The 18886-nt window shown below is 38.7% G+C and overlaps 1 protein-coding gene across 1 annotated transcript in view; it reads right to left on the bottom strand.

Moving 5' to 3' along the window:
- BMPR1B (bone morphogenetic protein receptor type 1B) overlaps positions 1 to 18352 on the bottom strand; it is a 427129-nt gene extending 408777 nt beyond the window's left edge. The window contains exon 1 of the mRNA XM_066386369.1: positions 18188 to 18352. The gene's annotated coding sequence lies outside the window, so the exon portion shown is untranslated. The remainder of the gene's footprint in view (positions 1 to 18187) is intronic.
- Between the last annotated feature and the right edge of the window lie 534 nt (positions 18353 to 18886).

Below are 18886 nucleotides of genomic sequence, written 5' to 3'. Positions count from 1 at the left end.
ACCTTATTCCCCTTATCTCCTAAGAACAAATGAATCATGTAAAACAAGCAACTCTGTAGCTTTCAGTAGAGGCTTCCTGATACACATTAATAATAGCAAATGCCCAGGATGAGTTTTTAGGGGCACTGATCATTTGTCTACTCAATTCTATTTTACTTAGCTTGATGAGTACAATTTCATGCTTAGTTTAGATTCTTTCAACACATACTGACATGCTACAGGGAAAAGTTGCCCAGAAGCATGCTGGGATTACAAATTTGCTATGGATAATCTAGAAAACACGACTTAAATCTTCACACACACAAAAATAAGAGTTAAGTGCTTTATGAAAATATAGTTCTTAAAAGAAAATTAATAATCCACTTGAAAATAATAATGTTTCAAGTATCCTAGATATTTTCTAGGAATCTGAACATTAATCCAATCCTGGAACAATATGAAAAAGGAATATTTTAGGAAGAGATAGAATAGGCAATAATTTCTCATAGAGAGAACCAGTTTAACTGTATAACATTTCAACTCATTTAGTCTTTGCTTCTATATTAAAAAGCGTTTTGAAAGAGAATACTTAGAATGGGGGGTCACAGAAACAAAGGTAACCAATGAGGCACAAAGAACTCACTCTTACTGATTTGTGAAAAGTTACATAACAAAAACTAATTTACCATGTTGCTGGCATGCTCTGCATATTTTATCCCTAGTCAAATTAGCCATTTTAATCCAATACAGTCAAACATAAAACTGAATCTGACTTCTGAACAGAAGCTTTATCAACACTGTCTTCAAGATCTTGGAAAATAATTCCAAGAGTGTACAGCAGTGGTCCCCAACCCCCGGGCCACGGACTGGTACCGGTCCATGGGCCATTTGGTACCAGTCCACAGAGAAAGAATAAGTAACTTACATTATTTCCATTTTATTTATATTTAAGTCTGAACGATGTTTTATTTTTAAAAAATGACCAGATTCCCTCTGTAACATCTGTCTGTGACTCACTCTTGACGCTTGTCTCGGTCACGTGATACATTTATCCATCCCACCCTAAAGGCCGGTCCGTGAAAATATTTTCTGACATTAAACTGGTCCGTGACCCAAAAAAGATTGGGGACCACTGGTGTACAGTACTGATTGAGGCAGAATTACTTCCTACAAGCCAAAATTATTTGCAACCCCCAAATAAAAGGTTTATTTATACAAGATATAAAGTGGTAAATAGTATAATTATATGATTTGCATTAGTCTCTCATGTAAAGAATTATAAAATCTCAAGACGTGATAAGATTTGAAAGGGATGTAATTCATGAATATTGGCTTTTGTCTCTGAAATTCCAAAACCACCTGGAAAGAAAACAGACAGACGTGAAACAGTTACAGTGCCAGGCTCTCAAGAAACTAAAGCCATACTACAATTCTTAACTATGATAAGATTTGCCAATTTGAGTAACAGAATCATAGCATTTCAGAGCAGAAAGACCTCAGAGAGGTTGGCCAATCATTTCTTTCAGTGATCAGTCAGAGGTTGCAAAACTAATTACAGCCTTTCCTGCATCTCAATCGTGTTCTCTTTTAAACATCCTACTTGCCTCCCTTCCCTGAAAAAGGGAACAGATGTAAAATGCTAAAATAGCAACAATAAATGTATCAAAACATACTATTCTGTCTCATTCATTACTGTGATGAAAAATTGTAAAACAAGAATTATTTGACCTGAGAAATGAGACCACAAAGGAGATTTGAATTATATAAGATTATGAAAGTTAAAGTAAAAAATAATCAACTAGTCCTTCCTTATTATTTGGTTTCATAATAAAATTAGGAAGGGTTATTCAATGATTTAAATGGCAGGTAAAATTAGAACAAATAAAGGAAATCCCTTGACATGCATAACAAGCCTCCAGTATACACAAGGTTGCAGAACAGAAGTTGCATCGTTAAATCCAGTAACATGATTTTAAAATAATCTGGATCATTAGCGAAGCAAATATCTGATTATTTATGTTCAACATAAATACAATTTTCCATAATGGAAAAATTGTATTTTGGAATATAAGATGTCACTCCAAGGGAACTTTCTATTTGTTACAAATTATACTATAGCTTAGTATGTTTTTGTGATACAGTATTTATATTCCTTTGGGAAATCAAATGGTGATTACTGGGCTAGCAAAAAATGTGTTGACTTAACATATATATAGTATCAATATTAAATTTTTAAAATTTACCATTTTACTTTTAATGCTTAAATCTATTTTATTTATTTTTTAACTAATTGATATTTTTTAAAGAGAGAGGAAGGGAAAGAGACAGAGAAACATCAATTTGTTATTCCACTCACTCACGCTGTCATTGGTTGTCTCTTGAATGCACCTTGACAGGGGACATCAAACCAGCAACCTCAGGACAATGCTCTAACCAACTGTGTTACCCGGCCAGAGCCTAAATCTATTTTAAACTTTGCTTTCCCTATAGCACTTTGTTTGGCTCCATATAAAATACACTTTTAACCTGGTGATTATTTAGAAAACTAAAAATTTATTTTTTAATTTAATAACTCTGCCTTAGGTAAAACTCCATGCCCACACCCAAAAGACCCCATTGCATTTTGACCTGCAAACACAACAGTATTACACTTAAAATGAAAAAGAGGTCTTAAAACTCCTTGTAGAAAAGATGCATAGAAAGGTACAAAGCAAACTGAATGGCAGAAAATGTCAATTTGGGCCAGTTGCGAACCATCCTGGAAAACCGCTACAGTAACTTCACTCTAGCACATTCTGACAAATCAAAATAGAAGAGATAAAATATATACAATCTCTCTATTACACATGATGATCTATACCCCACTTAAATATTAGGGGGGAAATGATTTATAAGAATTTCAAGATCAAAATCTCTCTGAAGATTTTTATGTCTTTATTACATACCTTTTGGTCCCTGTCAGCAACTAAACTTTGGCCAAGCCCCACACTCCAATGTTTATTATACATTATGTATATGTTATGGTGCATCCTTCAAAATAAGAATTTCAAAATTTAAATTTTAAAACATTATTTCAGATAAATTCATCAATTTTAAATGATCTTTTTTCATCAATTGCATGTCTACATTCTTGGCAAGTTACCTGAGCTATCTGATATCCTAAATTCACTCAGATATGTCACTACATTTACCCATGTTCAGTGTCCCTCATCTCTCTCTCTCTTCTCTCTCTCTCTCTCTCTCACCCCACGTGGAATCAAATGGAAGTCAATTTTAGAAAAGATATGGTAAATTTGCTCTAAAACACAGTGCCGGTGCTCTCTGTATAGAAATAATCCATAACTCTAAGGGGAAAAGAGAGATTACACTAGTTTTCTTTCTTTTTATTAAATTTATTGGGGTGCCACTGGTTAACAAAATTATACAGGTTTCAGGTGCACAATTCTACATCAAGTCATCACAACTAGAAATCAAGTCTCCATCCATCACCATTTATCCCCCATATATTTTGAACCTTCTCTTTCTTTATCCACCTCTCTTCTTAAAGTAGGATCAATAACCCAAGTCTCCCTTGAACACTTCAGTCATCAACCTTTCTCTTTGCTCTCACAGCACCTTCCACAGGCAATGACCACCTCATTCCATTGTTATGCACAGGTCTCTTCCTTCCCCTGGACTCTTTCCATGCTCTTGAACTGTCATGGCTGAGTGTTGGTCATCTTTGTATCACCGATAACACAGTGTCTAATCGAAGTAGAGATTTGGAATCAGAGGGTTCTATGTTAGAATCCTAGACTACCACTCTGGGGAACCTCACTGTGTTTTAAGTTCCTTCATATGTAAATGAATGACAATCACCACTATTCTAAAGAAGATACACTTATTTAGCACATTGCCTGGAACATAAAGACTCAAACAAGCTAACCTCTTTTTTTTTCCTCCTTGCTTAGTTCAACCATTTACATCCATATGAAATTTCATCTATTTTACCCACAGCCTTTCAAATTTCCTCAATGTAGTATTAAAATTATTTCTTGGCAATTTGACAAATGTGTGGGGTCTATATATGCTACAGCATAAGGTCACTGAAGAATTTAACAAACAATAGGGCAGGACTAGCTTTGATTTTTTTTTTTTAAGGGTAATCATGTGTTGGCAAATTAAAAGCTGAGTGGAGCCTCAAGGGAGAAATCAGTGGATATAATCTACTCCATTTTTTTAAAAGCCCTTGACAAGGTACTACCACAAAAGTTATTAAAAAGAACTGAGTCACCATAGGATTAGGTGAACTTTTACTGGAGAAACAAAGAAGACAGTGAAAAAAGCCATTACTTTGGCAGGAAAACTATAAATAGGGAAGGTGCTGGAAATGGTCTTATTTAACATCTTTATAAATGATGTAGAAAAGGAAATCTAGATTAAATTTTCCAGGTCTGCAAAAGATACTAAGTTTTTCCAGTATGTGAAATGCCAAGTCATTGGGATAACCTACAAGATTTCCAAAATTTTACAAGTTACTAGAGGGAAAACATCAAATAAGATTCAAAGTGGAAAACTATAGGCTTATGCATGTAGGACAGAAAGTATACAGACTGTACTTCTCAGGATAATGAGCCTTAGTTATAACAGAAAACAACTTAAAAGTCACTGAATTAATGTGTTCCCGTAACTAACAAAGTTCACAATAGCACCAAAATCACCTAAGAACAAAACACATGATTTTCATCCTATTTTAAACCACAGTTCACCTCTATTTGAAATGCTACATGCAATTTTAGTCTAACATGGCCTAGCGCTCTAAAAATATCTGCTGGTGAATGAAAAAAATTATAACTCTATTCCCAAAAAAGGAAAAAATGATTTAGAAATTGAGGAAAATTCAACCAAAACAAAAATAAAGGCTCAAGTGCACCAGAGAACAGGCCTATGAAGTAAAACAAGAAAAATCAGCGTTCTGTGCACCTAGGAAGGTGAAACTTATAAGGAAATATTATAGATGGCGAGACTCATAGACTCGACACAATCGTGGAAAGTATAGACAAAAGAAATATTAAGCTAACAACTGGCTGCTGTTCTTCAAGTACAATCCACACATTGGTCGAGGAATGAAATATAAAGCCACAATGTTAAACTAAGAAATTCTAATCAGTTCCAAAAAGAAAGTAGTGGTTTATATTGAAGAAAACTAAGATATTTGGAGGATACAATACTAAATTTAAAAGTGAATTTGTGAAAACCCAATCCTAGCCTTCCCTAACATATCCCATGATGGCCAGATTAATAGACTGAATCACTTTGGTACTTCATAAATATTCTCATTGACTTAACTTGTTTTTCTCATGTTCATTTGATTTGTGCTTTGCATTTATTTTTTGATAGTGTATTATCTGTTATTTTAAACATCTTTTCCCTTAGAGCAAGACACAGTTAACTCTTTGACATATATGGCATCAAATTGAGTCACATTGCATTAGTATTTAATAATACCACTTGAAAGAGAGACATTATTCAAAAACTAAAAATGTAAAATATTATTGTTAAACTGTATTATACCTTCCAGGTTTCGGAGAAATAAACCAAAAATGGAATTTACAGTCTCCTGGTAAGTCAGAGTACATGTTGGTAACTTCTAAGAAAAATGTTCAGCCCTGGCCAGTTGGCTCAATGGTACATAGAAGAAGCACCCATCTGTTTCTCTACCCCTTCCCCTCTTGCTTCTCTTTCTTTCTCTCTCTCTCTCTCTCTCTTCTCCTCACCTCCTGAAGCTATGGCTCGATTAGAGCAAGTTGGCTCCAGGCACTGAGCATGGCTCCACCTCAGGTGCTGGAAAAAAAAAATGGGTCCAGTAGCAAAGTAGCAAGGGCCCTAGATGAGCAGAGCATCGCCCCCTGGTGGGCTTGCCCTGTGAATCCCTGTCAGGATGCCTGCAGGAGTCTGTCTCTACCTCCCCTCCTCTCACTAAATTAAAAAAAAGAAAGAAAATATTCCAGAATACCTAAGAGCTTTCAAACCAAAATTGTAAATACATGAAAATTCAAATAAAATAGGAGAGTTTTTGGTGAAAACCCTATAAAATAAAATTGTAGATTTTTATACATCAGATTGTATAAAAAATGAATATTGCCTAGACCCAAGTAACATCTACAATATAATTTATATAATATATGTTGTGCCATTTTTTTTTTGAGAGAGAGAGAGAGACTGAGGAACAGGCAGGGACAGACAGACAGGAAGGGAGAGAGATGAGAAAAAGTATCAACTTGTTGCAGCACTTTAGTTGCTCATTGATTGCTTTCTCATCTGTGCCTTGACTGGGGGGGGGGGGCTCCAGCTAAGCCAGTGACCCCTTGCTTAAACCAGTGACCTTGGTCTCAGGCCAGCAACCTTGGGCTTCAAGCCAGCAACCAGGGGGTCATGTCTATGCTCCCACATTCAAGCTGGTGACCCCACGCTCAAGCTAGTGAGCCCACACCAAGCTGGATAAGCCCATGCTCAAGCTGGAGACCTCGGGGTTTTTAACCTGAGTCTTCACTGTCCCAGGCCGACAATCGATCCACTGTGCCACTATCTGGTCCGGCTGGTGTGCCATTGTTAGTTTGTTTGTTAGGGTTTTCTTTACCTGTGATCATTTATTTAAATGTTTAAAACATGAAGATTTCATGAAAATATTTTAAGTGAACTTATGTAATTAAGTGATTTCATAACAAAATATATATGCACCTTACCATTATTATATGTTTATAGTATTATTAAAGTACTTTTAAGATCATGTTTACAGAATAACAATCACCAGTAAGCTCAGTCAAAAATCCAGTCCGTCACAAGATGGTAATCTAGTAAGACTGGAAATATTCTAGAGGTTTGGGATCATAGAGATGAGAATGTTTTAAGCCCCTTCAAGTTCAGAAAAAAGTGGTCAAGAAAACAGTGCTTGCAAATCAAGTGCAAAAGTGAAGGAGAGAAAAAGAGAAGAAAGGGATGGGGAGGGAAAAGTAAGAAGGTGAGGGCAAAGGAGAATGCAACGAGCATCCATGTATTCACACTGAGGAGAAAGCAGCACAGTTCTAACATTCTAATTGTGGTCAATACTGCAAAGTTATTATTTTATTATTAAAACAAAACATGTTTTAAAAGATCTTTAAATTGCTAAATATGAAGTATTCATAAATAAAGGCAATAAATTATAATCCTTGCACCAAGCATATAAAATTTACTTCCATGTTGTTGATCACAAAGGATAAATTTTACAGCTAAAATACTTGAAATTTGAGTTTTTGTAAGCAATTTTCCATTACCTCATAGCTTTGTAAATCAACAGATTACGGGGTAGGAGAGAATGCAAAAAATGTAGTGCGCAAAATCTTTGATGTGCTTGAGATACAGATTGCTCCCAGGCAAGAGATTAAAAGAAGTTTTAGATTATCTCCTTTTTTTTTTTTTACAAACAGCAGCACCTGCTTTTATTGGTATAGGAGTCAAAACTTAAATTCTGCAAAACACTTTTTGAGGGAAGTTAATTTATATGACTTTTATCTCAGCCTTAACTGATTCTACAGAATGCTAAAATGATAAAGTAGATCATTTTAAGTTATAGAATTAAGAATTTCTTAAACATTTATATATAAGAAAGAAGCATACATTATTCCATAAATATGCATAATTACAGAGTAGGAAATGCCTAATTTGCCTACAAAAATTGCATGGGTTTGATGACTAAAGCAAGAAGTGAATCAGGTCCATTGAGAATTACTAAGAAAAACATAATCAAACATAAATGCCACAGAATACAAAGATCATTTCCCAAATTGATTCCAGAAACAGCTCCTAGGTAAATTTCCATGAAAAGCTAATTTAATTCAATTAAACAGCATAGCATGGTTTTCCTCTTCAGAAACAGTTTAAATATTTTAATTTGCCAACAGATGTTAAAGATAAGTGTTTTTAAAGATGATTCCTTTAATCTCAAGTGAGATGAAGATTCAAAATTGTTGAAGAAGGATGGATGAATGAAAAAGGTCTTACTAAGCAGATATATTTTAGTTATTATGGCACCCATCGTTTATGAAATACACAGAGTAAAACTTACCAGAATTAGTCATTTTAAAGTCCTTACTTATGTACCGCCATATAAATGTAACAGTATTTCCTATTCAAAACTATAGGACAAGATAAAATACTTAGAGACAATTGTTTGTCCTCTATATTGGTATATTATTAAAACCCTACGTCCAACATGCAATGGAGGGAACAGATTCAGCATTTAAAACTTAAATAATAGCTATATTTATTTTGGAATAATTTGGGTTTCCCTGGATAACTTTTCCTAGTTAATCTCAACGTTATATAAATTCACTCAGTCACTCAGGGTGAGTAAGTAACGCCTCCAAACCAGCCTGGTCATGGATTCTTATGCGTCCATCTGGCTGCTGGCTAGAACACTGGAATGACTCATAAAAATGAAGCAACCTGAGGTCACCTACTCCAGGTCTTTTAAACAGAATTGCCAACTGCTTGCCAGGTGGTTCCAATTTCCGAGAATACTTAAAATCAGAGAGAAACTCATTCTAGATATAGCATTTTATTTTCATATTGTCTCTGGCCTCAGAATTTGGAAAGTAAGGAAGGAAGCGCTTTTGAAATGTAGATTACCAATCATCTGAGAGCCAGAAATCACTGCATGTCTTGGATTGAGAATATTATATAAATAAAGTCAAGGGGGAGAAAAGGCAGGACACAAAACCATATTATATTATGCTTCCAATTTTGTAAAGAAAAAAAGACCCCAAATGTTAACAGTAGCTATTTCTGTGGGGTAGAAGAGTGAGTTATTTTTATTGTCTTTGTTACAGTTCCCTAAACTCCCAAGTTCACTTCAATGAATATGTATTCCTTGTTATTTGAAAAAAATACCAATAAGTAGCTTTTTAGAAAACATTATACACTGTAAACTTTGGGCTCAGCAATCCCCAGAGGATACTCCTATCTATAATGACAGAAAGTCTTTCTCTGGGTAATGAAGAAAAATATTCATTTTACCTCTAAAAAGAAAAAGAGAAGGGCTATTGGGTGTTCAGTTGGTTAGAGCATCATCACCATACACCAAGGTTGTGGGTTCGATCCCTGGTCAGGGCACATATAAGAATCCACCAATGAATGCATAAATAAGTGGAATAACAAATCAATGTTTCTCTTTCTCTCTAAAATCAATCAATAAATTACAAAAAGAGAATAAAGGTAATATGAGAAAGCAATCAATGAACAGCTAAGGTGCCACAACTATGAGTTGATGCTTATCTCTCTCCCTTTCTGTCTGTCCTTGTTTGTCCCTCTCTTGTGTCTCTTGCTTAAAGAGAGAGAGAGAGAGAGAAAAAAAAAAGAGAGAGAGAGAGAGAGAGCGCCTGACCAGGCAGTGGCACAGTGGATAGAGCATCATCTTGGGACACAGAGGACTCAGGTTTGAAACTCCAAGGTCACCGACTTGGGTGCAGACTCATCAGGCTTGAGTGTGGGCACACCAGCTTGAGCACAGGGCCACCAGTTTAAGCGTGGGATCATAGATATGATTCCACGGTTGCTGGCTTGAGCCCAAAGGTCACTAGCTTAAAGCCCAAGGTCACTAGCTTGAGAAAGGGGGCCACTGACTCAGCTGGAGCCCCCCACACTCTCAACAAAACACATATGAAAAAGCAATCAATGAACAACTAAGGTGCCGCAACAAAGAATTGATGCTTCTCATCTCTCTCCCTCCCAGTCTGTCTGTCCCTATCTGTCCCTCTCTCTGTCCCTGTCTCTCTCTCACTCTCTCTCTAATTAAAAAAAAGAGAGAGAATAAAAGTGAAAACAAATAAAAGTAAGAACTGGGTTCTTAATCTGTGATAGGTGTGCCAGGCAGAGGAAAAAGTGTTGGCAATAAGAATGGTAAAATATTTAGCCAATCTTTTGTATCCATCTTTTCCCAAAGTGTGTTCTGAGGAACATTCATAGTCCAGCGGTATATGCAGGAAAAATTACAAGTCCCATGGTCAAATATCTCTTTTGAGGACTCTCACAATGCACATTAGCATAACAAAGGTCAGAGAAGCGGTGCAGTTTTAAAATATCAGCAATTACCAGATTACTGATCATTTATTTACTTATCAAATGCTTTTGTGGTGCTTGTTATGTGCCTGGCATTGTTCTAAACACTTTACAAATATTTGCTGTTCTAATCTTCATGCAAACCCATAAAGCAATCACTATTATTATCAGCCCCATTTACAAATGATGAATCTGAGACATAGAAGGTTCAGTAACTCCGCCAAGGTCACACTGCTAACAAGTGATAAAGCCAACATTCAAAGCCAGGCCAACTCCACAGTCCCCACAATTACCCAGCAGGCTATGCTGCCACCCAAGGGATCCTTCTTGGGCTGGCTACACACCTGACATTCCACAGAACCACTCTTCCGTGGAACCTACTGAGAAAACAAATGTAATCAAGTCAAACATACTGTTATATGTAAGTGGCTTATCTCAATTACAGCTCATGCTACTTCATACTCTAAGTTTTCACTTGATATGTGATGACAAAAAGAATTAGCAATAATATTAGGCCTATAAGTTTCTAGAATGTGATCACTAAACAAGAGAAGTTTGGTTAAATTGTTTTACATCTTCTTTATTTAATTAATTTTATCGGGCATTATAATCTAATGGAGTTATGATAAAATAAAAATCTGCATGACTTAGGCCATTTCTACACTCTCAAATTCCAAGTGTCTCACAATTTCTAAAGGTCATTTGTATAGTAGGATATTGGTCATTTCATTATCTGCTTCATGCATGTTTAACTTGTAAATACAACCAGTAGGGAGATGGAGAAGCTCCATCTAATTTACATTTAATTATTATTCATTAAATAGTATGTTTCAAAATTAATATATTGATATAGAATGGTATTGTCAATATATGGTTAATTAAAAATGCAAGTAACAAAATAATATATGTGACCTCATTTTTGTTTAAAAATACGGTACATAAAAATGCACAGGAAAATTCTTGAAGGGTATATATATATACACACATACACAGACATATATCAAAATATTTATTTTAGGTAATGGTTTAAGGAAATTTCTTTTCTGTAGCTTTACCTGCAATTTCTAACTCACCTATCAAGAAGATTTATTATTTGTATTAGGAAAAAGCTTTTAAAATTCACAGAGAAAGAACCTGCATAACAGATGCAGGTCAACAAAAGCCACTTAGAAACATCCCTGCCTTTCAGTTGCTTGTGATCTCAATCAAATGCTAGTCCTTTCTACTACTCTCTCCTGCCACACCCTGTTTATGTCCTTCAAAGCCCTAATCACAGACTTGATTTGTAAATATTAAATTTTTCTACTTCCTATCTCCTCCCCAATCCTCACCCCAAATAAGGGCAAACATGGACCTCTTATATGCAGAGCGCCTAGAACAGTGCCTGGCCCTGAAAAGTAACTGCATAAAACAAGCACTGCATTAATGAATGAATCAAAGAGTGAATGGGTCAGCCAAATTACATATGTAGTAGGTATACAGGCTGTAAAGTAAGAAGTGTAAAGCACTAAATTGGTGGGCAGAAAAGTATTTATGTAATAACAACTTGAGTTTTCCATGCTACTGTTGCAGTGACAAAATCCTATAATTTGGGCGTAGAAAGCAGATGTCCAACAGAGAGAGTAAGGAGGTCAACTTGCTCTTATCAATCCAAAAAGTTTCCAAAAAAAGAGGAGGCTTTCAAAAGCTGAACCAAAAGAATGCAAGACCTTAATTGTTAAAAATTCTGATAAGTAGAAGAGGATTTATTTACAATAATTTAATAAGTATAGGCAGGAGTGTAAAAGAACCTAAATGGAAGGGGAGTAAATCAGGATAATAAAAGCCCAGAAGGTATTTGAGAGGTTACTGTAATCTGGAAGGACAGAATAATGTAGAGATGGCTACTGTAATCTGGAAGGACAGAATAATGTAGAGACAGCTACCTTAAGAGAGCAGTGGACACCAGCAGCCAAAGGGAATCTATCAATAGCAGGGAGGGAGCCAAGAGATTCCTCTTGCTGGGATTCTCCAGTGCCCTAAGCCATCTGTAAATCAGAGCTGTTCACCCAGGTAGCCTGGTGGGCAGAGAGCATAAGGTGATCTGGAGAGGCAAACAGAAGATTGCTGACATAGAGGTCAATGGGTGAAGTTTTAACTAAATTGAGTTACACAGGAAGAGACTTTCAGACACAGCAAGGACTCCTGAATAACTGAAAAGAAGCTTAAAGAAACAGTGAAAGATTATTGCCAGATACAGAAAAATGTGACTCCAACTCGTTTGTAACCCCATTTGAGTAAAGTGCTACATTCTGCAATAGAGGAACAGGAAGACACTCCCCCACTATATGTACTATTACTGCTAAAAGGTTATTGGACAACAGCAGAAGAGTAGCTTGTTTCCAGAAAAAGAACAGATGATAATATAGTACCTTTTATAGACAGTTGTAAAGTGTATTAGATAAAACTCACTGACTTCTATCAAGAGATTAATTTAGACAAAGCCACTATCATTACAGACTTCCTTGGAATAGTTTTAGATTCATAAATCAACAAATTACCTAGTGACAGATGTGTCTGTACTTGTTTAAGTCCATATCTATCTAACTGCTATAAAAATGACTAAAATGTTTATCTCAAGACAGCCAGGCAAGAAATGTTATAGAGATATATCGGATTGTATTTTTTTTTCCTTTCTCCAATAAGTAAATATAACCTTCAGAAAAAAATCTTTTCTAAACTTGCTACTTAGTATCTTCTAAAGATGAAGGCACAGGGAGCCCTATACTTGTTGATAGGAAAAATAAAGTCAGCTGAATAAAAGCTATGGGTCTCTAACAGACTACATCCAACATTACACAAATATTTACTGAATGCCTACTATATATGATACTAGCTCAATGCAAAGGGCTGGAATACAATGAAGGGTGAGTTCCAGATAAAACAACGTGGACTTTATAGTGAAATCTTCCAAGAAACATGCGAGGTTTTCAAAGGTGAAAGGTAGAGAAAAATGACACTCAAACCTGATTAGAGATTTCTGACTTGCTTCCTTTCCTTTGTAACCAGAACACAAACTTTATGTGACATCTGGGAACTGCGAGGTGCTGAGGTCTGCAATTTAAAAGTAAAAGCAACTGTTGAACCAGTGGGTTGCTGTAATGTAGATCAAGGCAAAATAAGAGAAAAAAGAACGGGGAGGGAGCTGATTTACTGATTTAACTCAGTGACTATTACTCAGTGATAAGAACAACATCAGATCAATCTCTCCTGGGTCCACCATTGGCCAAACCATCCAATTCTGTGCTGGCTCCTTCTCATAGCCTCTCACATCATCTGACTTCTGACAGTCCTATTCATATTACAGACAGACAATGCTAAGTCGGATTTGTTCACTTCTCAGGTTAAAATCCTCCAGGGTGGCCTGACCTGTGGTGGCGCAGTGGATAGTGTGTCGACATGGAATGCTGAGGTTGCAGGTTCAAAACCCTGGGCTTGCCTGGTCAAGGCACATATGGGAGTTGATGCTTCCTGCTCCTCCCCCCCCCCCTCTCCTCTAAAATGAATAAATAAATAAAAATTTAAAAAAGAAAGCTTTAAAAAAAAAAATCCTCCAGGGTGGTTTAATAAAGTGTAATTTGAATAAAATGCATACTTTATAACATGGGCCTGGCTATCTCCCTGACCTCGTTTCTACCATTTCTCCTAATTGCCTGATTCCAATGTGCACCCAGCTTGCTGTTCCTTTAGCGGCAGTTTAATGTTCCCTCTGCCAGGGAGTTCTCCCAGATCTTCACTGGGCTGGCTCCTTCTTGTTGTTCAGAACACCCTTAAAGAGGCGTTCCTTGACCACCCCATATAAAGGAGCCCCAGTCATTCACTGTCATATCACCCTGTCTTATTTTTTAGTGACAATTTTACTATAGAAAATGATCTTCATGGCTTGTTCCTAGTTCATTGTGTTTCAACTCTCTAGAATGCAAGATCAGTGACAGCAAGGACCTTGTGTCCCAATGGCTGCAGTATTCTCGATGCCAGGCAGAGAGTAGGCAAGCAAACATTTAAGTAAAAATGAAGGTAATTAAGATAACTGGCATGTAATGGATGCTCTAAGAATCATGAAAACTGATTATTGCCTGATGTGAATTATGTATTATCCTTTTTATCTTGATACTATAGATGAGTTTTTAAATATTCAAAAGTGTCATAAAATATCCCTCTTGTCCACCCCTAAATCTTCACTTATTTCTCTTTCTAGATTCCTAAAAAGATTGTTTTCCTCATTAACTTCATGTGAATGGCTGTGAAATCTGTATTTGCAGCCCTGTCCCTCCCTCCCCTGAATTCTGGCCTGCCTGTAGAGATGGCAAGGCTTCTACCCCAATTTCTGCCATTGCATCAAACCTGGCATATGGAAACTTAATGAGTACCTCGCATGGAAAATCAGTTTTTCCTTCTATCCTTAATATTTTTATCACCCATTCTCCAGACACCCAGATTTAAAAGCTAGAAATTATCTTGATTATGAAATTCAAGAACTGGAAGGATGATTGGAAAACATCAAGTGAAGTGGTCTTCAAGCCTTTTCTAAACTGTGTTAGCCTTTTTTCAAACAAAAGCTCACAGGAAAGTCTATATGTAAAACAGATGAATTTGCAGTTGTTCACAGAGTTGAACTGGTGGTGGCTGAAGAAAAACTTCAAAAAGAATCCCTAATCTAGTCCAAACTTCTTTTTCTCCCCACCCCACCCCCCTATAACACACAGAGAGAAAGTTATAGAGGAGAAAATTTAAATATCAAGAATTTAAATCTTCTTTGCAGGTACAAATAATTAGTCTGCCCAAGATGACATAGCACTCAAAACATAAAAGCACTTATAAGTCAGTATTCTAAAAGACAAATATTACCTCCATACATACGTGTAACAAATGATTATTGGTTATTACAGGTTGATAAATGTCATGCATGACTTTTACTGGTTGGCACGAGAAGAAATCTTCAGTGTTAAGATAATCGTTGGTAGTTTCTAATAACAGATTTATCTGCTTCTAGTGAAAGAAGGCAAGCATGAGTCCAATAAAAGAACTGAGGCCCAGTGAAACATAGCTCAAGGTCTCAACTCCATAGGCCCTGTGGCTTCACTGTCCATTTCTGAGCATGGTTTTCAAACTCTCTGGGCCTCGTCCACTTCATCTTTAATATTAATGTGTGAAAAGATGCTTTCTAAGACGCTTCTCATCCCTCTATGATCGGTGCTTACTCCATGCTACGTATTTCCCTGAAGCTACTGCAGCTACAAAGAATCAGTATCACATTAGACAGCAACTGGAAGACAACAAATCCTTTCTCAAGGATTTTTTGAGTATCTCTCCTATGTCAGGTACTCTGCTGGGCCTCTGAAAGTCAGAGAAAAAAGCTCAGCAAGACAAAATCCCTGTAAGGAAGAGCCAAGCAAATAATTACACAGCAGAGAGCTGAATACTGAGAGAGATGATGATCTCAGAAGTTTCAGAGGCAGCCATGAGGGGCTTATGAAAATTAGGAAAGGCTTTGTTACGTGAGAGTAGGAGACAACTGACTTTATACTTGGATGATAAATATGAGTTGAATGCTGAGGAAGAGTGGAGGTTGCTACATCTACCAAAATATATCACATTTTAAATTGCCCTATAAACAAATAATAAAATCAGCATTTACTATAATAAAAATAATTTATCAGGCCATCTCACACACAGTTTTCAAAGTTTATGAGGAAAATATTAAGTCAATTTCCTTTTAATAAATATTATTTAATGACTGGAACATTTTGAGAGACATATATGACCATGCCATGAGTAGGGAGTCAGGACGTCACTCAGGGACAATAATCTAACAGGGAATGACAGAAAACCCTGCCAGGGCTCAAGGTTGTGTAGCACCTGGCAGACAAGGTGGCAAAGCCCCCATAAATAGTGATGATTAACTAACATGACATAAATCAAGATTTTAACTCACCAAAAACTAACATTTTGATTTAAAATCACAAACCAGTGCCATTAAAATTCATCAGGAGACCCCAGCACATAAGTAATAAAATCATATCAACTTATATCTTGTGACCAAAATGTAAAGGTGGTTTTCTAACTGGTAATTCAGATTGGACAAATAACACACTGTATCAAGTTTTGTAGCCCTGGGCCATATTTGGCTAAAAACAAAGGTACATTATGCATGACTAAAGAAAACAGTGAAAATCAGAGCAATTAATTTCCCTGCTATGTTTCCTATAAAAAACCATCACCACCATGATTTGCTTACAGCACACCACCCTTTTTTTGCATTGCACAATGATCTAAGTGTGTAATAACGTGCATATTTCACTAAGATGTAATATCCTTCAAAACATCCTTTTTTAAAAGATTTTTAAAAGACTTTATTCATTTTGGGGGGGGGAGAGGGAGGGAGAGAGAGAGAGAGAGAGAGAGGGAGAGAGAGAAGGTGGTGGAGCAGAAAGCATCAACTCCCATATGTGCCTTGACCAGGCAAGTCCAGGGTTTCGAACCAGCGACTTCAGTGTTCCAGGTCAATGCTGCCAAAGGTCAGGCCAAGTTTCCCCCCCAAAAAATTACTGATCTCTGAAATCTCATGTTTTAAAATCACTGAAAAATCCTTTCCTATTTTCTTTGCTGTTAGGAATAATTTGCCTTGATCCTTAGAGTTTAAAAAGATATGTGTACAAAAACTGACTATTTTCCTAAAGACAAATGCCCCAGTTGACATTTCCCATCATTTTCCCAAAACGATGACTTGGAGATGTTATTAGAATCCTCAAAGTATATGTTAAAAAATAGGTATTAGTCGGCATCGCTTTAGTATCGCAAGCATTTTCCATAAATGCTTTTGCAAATTATTTTCAACTACTTTCTAGCTCAGTCCTCTCATGAGTGGTGGAGCCCTTTGTGTTTCTGCCCGGCATTCAGGGACCTGGTCACAGGTGGTTGTGCTTCACAGAAGATATGTTTGGTACATTCTCTTTCTAGGTTGGAGCAATTAAGCGGCTCTCTTCTTCTGTTTTCTTTCACCGGCACCTTTGTGGCTGCTCAGTCATTGACCTCACCTTGGTGGAAAGGTGACCAGCAGTTTCTAATAACTCAAAACCACAGAGTTCCCATTCTATAGAAAACAAACCCAAAGGACCCCAAATCTAGCTGGAGTGGCAGCTCAAAAGGAGTAAGACACTACACCGGACCACTTCCGAGGAGGGGGGTCTTCTCTTAACATCTGAAATCCTAACACTGTAAGGGACCGACAGAAATACGGAGCCCTGACAGAAACTGGAGCGAGTGGACTGATGGGCGAGAAACAATGAGGCAAGGAGCGACAATGAAAGAAGTAGAAAGTCAGGCTCTAAGTGAAAAAGTCCGAAAGAGTGTGGGAGGCAGAGAGGGACACACACAGAGAGACGTAAAGACAGAGAAAGGGGTGGTGAGAGGGAGACAGAAAGACAAACAGACCCAGGGAGAGCGAGACAGAGGAGGTGGAAAGAGGGAAAAACAAAGAATAGAGGAAGAAGGCGGACAGAAGCACTGGGAACGTGCAGAGACGGGGCAGCAGACGGAGGGAGAGGGACCGGCAGGAGCAGCGCGGAGACGGAGCCGAGGGGGAGCGCGGGGACCAGCCGGCTCGCTGCGCACTTTCTGCCGCGACCAGGCGGGTCCGGGGCGTCCGAGGCAGGTGGCTCCGCACGAGCTGGCAGGCTGCGGGAATGCCCCCGATTCCGAGTCCGGCTCCCGGGCTGGGCTGCGCTCGCCCAGCCCTCCCGCCCCATCCCCGGGCCGGCAGGTCCCGGCTCCCCGGCTCCCCGGCCCCGGAGCACGTGTCCAGTCCGCAGGCTCCTCCGCTGCCTCCTCCTCGCCGGCGCGGGCGCGAGATCGCGGGGGTCCCGGCAGAGCCGCCCGCGCACAAAGCCCCAAAGCCCGGGCGGCCATCGGACCCCTCGTCCCCGCCCCGCGCGGTGCTGCCGGCTCCCACCCGCACCTGGGGGCGCTCAGCCGGCGGGGAGCGACACCGCCGCGCCCCGCGCCCCGCGCCCCCGGCTCCCCGCCCGCGCCGCCCCTCCGCGGGCTCCGCTGCCTCCCGCACGCGGGGCTCCCGGCGTCCCCGGAGCCTTACCGCCCTGCGCTCCGGCCCCGGCGTCCTGGTCCTCGGTGCCGCAGGCACTGGTCCCGGTCACCGAACCGTCAGAGCAGCCGCGCAGGCCCCGCGCCAGTCTGAGCCCTGACCACACTGCGACCGTCAACTTATGGCTGCGGTGGCCACTCTGCCGCCGCCTCCGGACTTGTTTTTTTTTTTTTTCCTCAGCTCCTCGGCAGCTTCTGGAATTTTTTTTTTTTTTTTTTTTTTTTTTAACTTGCCCTCTCCAGCTCCCACTAGTGATTGGAGACTGAGAGCCAAGTACTTAGAGGAGGGATTACACTTCTCAACGCACTTGGAGCTGCCCCAGCAGCGCTGTGCGAGCAAGGCGTGCGAACTTGGGGTGCTGCGGCCACCGCGCCGTCCCCGGCGTGGAGCGGCTGCCCCGAACTTCTGAGGCTCAGCCGTTTCACAGAGCATTTCGTCCATGTTCATCATAAATGCTCCTGTTCATGTGTAAGAATGGGGTTTCATTTTTTTAAAAAAAAGAAAGAAAGAAAAGGTTTGATGAAACAAAGATTTGAGGAATTACTGCACATTGAGAGCTGGAAAGGAGTTCCAAAGATGATCTAGTGCAGTGGATTCAACTTTTTAGGGCCATTGACACTGGAGACGTTGATAAGATGGTGACACACCCTGTAAAAAATAATACACATACACATCAAATTATGCCTGCTG

Source organism: Saccopteryx leptura, chromosome 5, assembly GCF_036850995.1.
Source record: "Saccopteryx leptura isolate mSacLep1 chromosome 5, mSacLep1_pri_phased_curated, whole genome shotgun sequence".
In the NCBI taxonomy this organism is placed as follows: Eukaryota; Metazoa; Chordata; class Mammalia; order Chiroptera; family Emballonuridae; genus Saccopteryx; species Saccopteryx leptura.
The sequence above is the reverse complement of the archived record's forward strand: the minus strand, read 5'-3'. Positions and strand labels throughout refer to the sequence as shown.